Source organism: Mustela lutreola, chromosome 14, assembly GCF_030435805.1.
Source record: "Mustela lutreola isolate mMusLut2 chromosome 14, mMusLut2.pri, whole genome shotgun sequence".
In the NCBI taxonomy this organism is placed as follows: Eukaryota; Metazoa; Chordata; class Mammalia; order Carnivora; family Mustelidae; genus Mustela; species Mustela lutreola.
Window position 1 is genome coordinate 70,379,621 of NC_081303.1, and position 6,728 is coordinate 70,386,348.

Below are 6,728 nucleotides of genomic sequence, written 5' to 3' on the forward strand. Positions count from 1 at the left end.
CCTCTGAATCCCTCTGAATTTATTAAATGGGTGTGATGTTGTATAATTGTTAATGAGAATCAATGTGTTATCTTGACATTTATATTAAGAAATACATCTTTGGTCTTTGTCCTGTTTCTGGCATAGAGCTCCAAAACTCCGGGAATTTCCTAATTGATGAGAACAATAGTGATATCATTTGTTATGTTAGTGAGGTGACATTTAGAAAGCCCTTACATAACCTAAAGATAGTGCTGGATGCCAGGAGAAGCAACCACATGATTAGAGGTCAGGAACTTTCAGTCCCATCCCTGTGACCTCCAGGGAGGGGAGGAGGGCTTAGAGGTTGAACTGATCACCAATGGCCAATGAGTTTACCAATCATGCCTGTGTAATGAAGCCTCCATAAAAACCTAGAAGGATGGGGTTCAGAGAGCTTCTGGGTTGGCAAACACTTGGAAACATGGGGATGGTGGTGTAGTTGGAGAGGGCACGGAAGTACCTTGTATTCCACTTGTAATTCAGTGTATTCCTTGTAATACACTGCCCTGTATTTCTATTCTATCTGGCCGTGTTAGAGTTCTATCCTTTCATAAGCCAATAATCTGGTAGGTAAAGTATTTCTCTGTGAGCTCCTCTAGCAAGTTAATCAAATCCAAGGAGGATGTTGTTGAAACTTATGACCTAGAGAAAGTCGGTCAAAGGCATAGATGAAAACCGGGACTTGCAAGGGGCATCTGACGGGGGTGGAGAGCAGTTCTGTAGGACTAAACCCTTAACGTGAGGGGTTTGACATTATCCCCAAGTACAAACTGAGTTGACTTGTAGGACATCCAGCTAGTGTTGGCGAGAATTGCTTGGTGGCGTGAGAACAATCACATACACAGAAACACAAGCATGCTGGAATTGGGAGCTGAGCCCATACAAGAGAAATACCGAATGTCAGATTATTAGATTGGTGAGAGAATAAAGAGAGTTATTACCTGATTCAGAAAAGACTTCAATAACAGCATCCTTCCTTAAAAAGTGCATTGGGGTCATCTAAAAGATCTTACCTTTTTTTTTTTTTTTCTTAGAGAGAGAGAGAGAGAGAGAGAGAGCATATGGGAGGTGGGGGCAGAGGGAAAGGGAGAATTTTAAGCAGGTGTGAGCCCAGTGCAGAGCCTGACATGGGGCTTGATCTCGTGACCCTGAATATCAAGACCTGACCCAAAATCAAGAGTTGGAGGCTTAACCACCAAATACCCCTTTTAAAAAAATAATAATTAAATTAATTGTTTTGGAGCGGGAGAGAGAGGTGGGGGAGGGGCAAAGGAAGAGGGAGAGAGGATCTTAAGCAAACTCTATACCCAGAGACAGCTCGATTCAGGGCTTGATCTCACAACACTGAGATTATGACCTGAGCTGAAATCAAGAGTTGGATGCTTAACCAACTGAGCCATCAAGGTGCCCTTGGGGTCACCTAGAAAATTTTAAATCAGATCTCTCTTTCTAGTCCTGAAGCCCTCCTAATACTCACCATGTAATTTAGTGTATTTTTTCTTAGAAAAATGGAATTAACAAAATGACTATTAAGAAATTATACCAGGGGGCGCCTGGGTAGCTCAGTTGAATGCGACTGCCTTCAGCTCAGGTCATGATCCCAGCATCCTGGGATGGAGCCCCGGATGGGACTCCTGCTTAGCGGGAAGCCTGCTTCTCCCTCTCCCAGTCCTCTGCTTGTGTTCCCTCACTCACTGTGTCTCTTTCATATAAACAAATACAATCTTTAAAAAAGAAAAGAAGAGAAAAGAAAAGAAACTATACCAGGAGCTCCTGGGTGGCTCAGTTAGTCAAGCATAGGATTCTTGACTTCAGCTCAGGTCTTAATCTCAGGGCTGTGAGTTCAAGCCCCATGCTGGGCTCCACGCTGGGCAAGGAGCCTACTTTAAAAAAAAAAATTATGCCAATATAAGATGAACAAGTCTGGGGGTCTAATGTACAACACGGTGATAGTAGCTACTAACATACTTGAATGTTGTTACGGGAATACATGTTAAATATTCTCACCATAAAAAAGAAATGGTCACTATGTAATGAAGCAAGAATATAGCCAATACTATGGTCCTCATCACTTTGCAATGTATCAAATCAATGGGTTATATACTCTTAAACTTATACAATGTTGTGGATCAATTATATGTCCCAAAAAGCTGGAAAAAAATAAGTTATATAAAAATCTATGTTCCGGGGCGCCTGGGTGGCTCAGTGGGTTAAGCCTCTGCCTTTGGCTCAGGTCATGATCCCAGGGTCCTGGGATTGAGCCCCGCATCGGGCTCTCTGCTCAGCGGGGAGCCTGCTTCCTCCTCTCTCTCTGCCTGCCTCTCTGCCTACTTGTGATCTCTGTCTGTCAAATAAATAAATAAAATCTTGAAAAAAAAAAATCTATGTTCCATACTCCTTCCCAGAAGACAGTTTTCATGTAGTAAGTTAAATGGAACATGCAATGCTTACAAAGCCCTTGTGAGAAATTAGGCTAAGAGCAGTGTCTTGTCCATTGAGCCAGGCTCCGTCAAGATAATAGTTTTACTGGCTTTCCTCACTCCTGGTTAGTCATGGAAATAAAAGGGATCAGAACACTTCCTTAGGAAGTAGTTGCCCAGTGTGGATGAAGCCACATGGGTGTGTTCCCCTCACAAGAGTAGGACATCTCGGACTGAGCAAATGCATCTGTACACACACACACACACATACACACACACACACACAGACTGAGAGACAGACAGCAATCTCATAAGCAGAAGGTTGATTCTATCATGTGGATGTTGTTTAATATTGCTTTAAGGTAGAACAACGACTCAACAGAATCTGACTCACTTAAATCCCTTTGGCTATTCTAAAAGAACCACAGGTTGGGAATGGTCTGGAGAAGGAACTCACCTCTGTCTTTTGCAAGACCTAAAACTGGCATCAAACCAGACCTAGTTTTGATTCCTACGGTAGCTCTCTGCAACCAAGGACAAACCATCTGACCTCAAACCCTTGTGTTTTGTTAAGTTAATAGCTATCCTATGGTGCCTTTCAAAGAAGACATTGAGAATATATGTAAGCCATGTCACTAGGTTAGCTCCTCACCATTCTCTACCTCCATCACTTTTCTTTTCTTTTCTGTTGAAGGAAGTGGGGAAGCTTCTCCCAGAAGAATGTACTCAGGGAGGAGGATCTAACTCACCATCCACTGGTCCGGACCTCAGTCTATCACCGTCTGCTTCACAATTCAACACCATCACAAAACAGACATGAACATTTTGTCTTGCAAAGACTTTCCTTTCAAGGCAGTAAGAGTGGCTCCCAGGTAAGCCCCCCACTATTTATCTTGTGGTCCCTCTCCAAGTGCTCTGCCCATGGTAAAGACTTACAGCTGAGCTGGAAGCTTTGGGGGTCTCTTTTAGAGAGAAAAGGTGTGCAAACAGAAGAAAGACAGTGTCCTGACTCTTCAGGCTCATGCTGGGCCTGGCTTTCCAAAGGCTTAGGGCAACAGTTCCCAATGCCCCTTTTTTTCTCCTGAACAATAATCGTATGCAATACAAACTGAATACCTACTTTCTTTTTTCTTTTATTTATTTATTTATTTATTTGTCAGAGAGAGAGAGAGAGAGAGAGAGAGAGAGATCAAGAGATCACAAGTAGGCAGAGAGGCAGGCAGAGACAGAGGGAGAAGCATGTTCCCTGCCTAGCAAGGAGCCCGATATGGGACTCGATCCCAGGACGCTGGGATCATGACCTGAGCCGCTGGGATCATGACCTGAGCCAAAGGCAGCTGCTTAAGCAACTGAGCCATCCAGGCGCCCCATGATACCTACTTTCAAAAAAGTAAATTGAACACTCTAACTCTATTATAAAGGTGAAATAAACAATTAATTTATAATAAAATGGAAAGCATTTTAACCAACTGAGCCACCTAGGCACCCAAAAAATGGACAGAAGTTTAATATGTCACGTCAGGTATGACTACACATATAATATAGCAGTCAGAGCCTTGAACCCAATACAGAATCCTTGTGAGCACAACAGCAAAAAAAGCACAAGTATCAGCCACTCAAATACCACAGGTAGCAGTGTCCTGGTGACACGGGTTTCTGAAATGGTAAGCAACTCTCGGTAAAAGTTCTGAACAAAGCAAATGATAAGTTCCTTCAATCTACACATTAGTTGCATTTCTAGGAAATGCAGTGTTTAAAATGGCTCAAAAAATACTTTGTGTTCATATGTAAAATGAAGCTGAGTCCGAGGATCCCTCAGATAAGGGGGTCACTCACCTACACTGCTATCCGGTGGGACTTTTAAAAGACACGTGAGATGTGCGGCATTTTGCTCGGCACTGTCCTGGTCACTGCAGTACGCCTAGCGTCTTTGGCCCCAAGGCACGAGTGAATACCAGGAGACCCTCCTCCATGCCCACCCAAACCCCACAGATGAAGAGAACAAAAAATGACCCTGACGGATTTCCAAAACATCCCCTAGAGGGCAGTACGTCCCCCTGTTCTGAAGTGGCTTGAGGGGAGCACATGGGACCTGGAACGCTCCCATGAGCTAAAGTAAGAGTTGGATTTCCTTTCACGATGCCTTCATCTCCTCACCCTCAGACTTCGTGTGAGTCTGTTGACCCTCCCTCCTTCCTAGGCCCATGTACCAGCCCTACCTCCCAAGCTCTGAGACCCATTTCAGTCTCCGTTTCAGGCCATCCGGCACCAGGGAAGGCGGCTGGATAAGATCGATGGGGCCGATGGAATTCTAGATTGGAGGCTGGCAGAGCAGTCCGGTAAAGCCAAATCTGGTCCTTCCCTGGAAGGAGGGCGGGGGGTCAGGGAGGATCCAGATCTTAGCTGTGTGGGCCACAAGAGACCACGTAGATATGCCTGAGCTCAGCTAAGGGGAGCCCTACCCTCAGACTTGGCTGGACAACATCCATGCTTTCTGGGCTATCTGCCTCTACTCATCCAGTACCTCCCTAAGGTGGTACAAGGAGCAGAGTCTAGAGCCAGACTGCTGTTCCTGTCCTGGCTTGACCATTCGCTTCACTTTGAAAGGTTAGTTGATCTCTCTGTGCCTCAGTTTCTTCGTGTGTAAAATGGGGATAATAGTATCTATGTCATAGGGGTCTAAGAATTACATGAGTTGATACATGTAAAAGTGCCTGACACTAGTCATTTACAAATCTTAGATACGAACATGGTCATGACCATTCATGCCCTTCAGGGAGCATTACGCTAAGGAGTACCCCAAACTGGGGGATGAACATTCCTAAGGACCCCAGCTACGAAGAAACTGAAGCTGACGGAGTTGCGTGTGAGTAAGAATGCTCGCAGCTAATCTAGCAGAGATGGCTCCCATGTTTCATTCTTTGAAGGTCTAGGTGACTGGGGAATAAGAAAAGCCAATCACCACCATCATCATCACCATCAACATCATCATCACACTAAGGAAAAAATAGAATGCTGGATGGAAGAGGGGGTGCTGTCGCTAACACGGCTGGTGGAGGAGGGACGTGGTCCAGAAAGGAAGAAGGAGTGTCTCCTGCACCCTTGAGAAAGGGCTTGCTTTCTGACCATCTATGGACTGTGAGTCCCTGCCTTTGTAGATCTCGAGTCCGAGCGGCTACCCAAAAGACCAGAAAAAAAAAAAACAAACTTCCCGACCTCTGAACCCTCAGTCTTCAGAGGTGCAGGCAGCAGAAGTGCTGCATTTGGGGAGGAGATGGTGAGGAACAGGAAGGAACAGGTCGCTGGAGAGTGAGTCCCGTAAGGGCTGGGTCTCGTGGAACAAGTACAGCAGAAGCAAATTTGCTCCCAAGAATAGCCACGCACACACACACACACACGCGCGCGCGCGCACACACACACACACACACGCACACAAATACACACACACTGCAAACAGCCCCAGAAATAAAGGAAACACAGCAAGGGCAAGAGGGCAGAATTGGGCAGGAAGGGCAGCTCCCCAAAAGGACATTAGGGCAGGAGTCAAGTGCAGGAGAAAGAGATGGACATGGGAAAGCTGCCTCTATACTGGGACCAGATCAAGGAGAGGTCAAGGGTCCTTCCCAGCAAGGACTCCAAGTCCCTGAAAGTAGGTTGTCCCAGGAAGCAGGATCCTTGTCCCCGTTAGCTGCCTGAATTTCTCCCAAAACCTTCACCTTCAAGTCTGGGCTCTGGGGACATGTTCCGAAGATCCCCCCTGCTCAGCTCTCCAGACCTCTTCCACTTCCGTCAGGGTCGCCTTCCCAGCCCAACCACCCTCCCAACACAGATGGAAAAGCACCAAAAGGCATGTCAGTGATAAGACATGTGACAACTGAATTTGCTTTTTTTCCCCTTGACTGTTTCTGCCTGCCTCTTCTGCTAAGCCATGTAGTAGAAGAGCACTCACCAGTCCCCACAGACTTGCAGTTTCTGCTCCACAAATCAAAGCACCCAAGAACAATTCCTTACTGACGAATACTCCAGGATTGTGTCTCCAGCGGCAGGAACCAGAGGGACAGGGAAGAGAAATAGGGCTCTGGGGCCCGATGCAAGAGCTCCCAGACCAAGCCCGGGATGCCAAGGAGGAGCTACAGGAGGAGAAGAGGGTCAATTTGAGTCCCGCGCAGCCAGAATAAGCAGGCTGGCCCAGAGGAACTGGCTTTGAGAACCTTTACTGAGAACTACCACTGGCTCCGTGAAAGATGCCCAAATCTTTCTGGTTAGAACTGTCTTTTCCAAACCTAC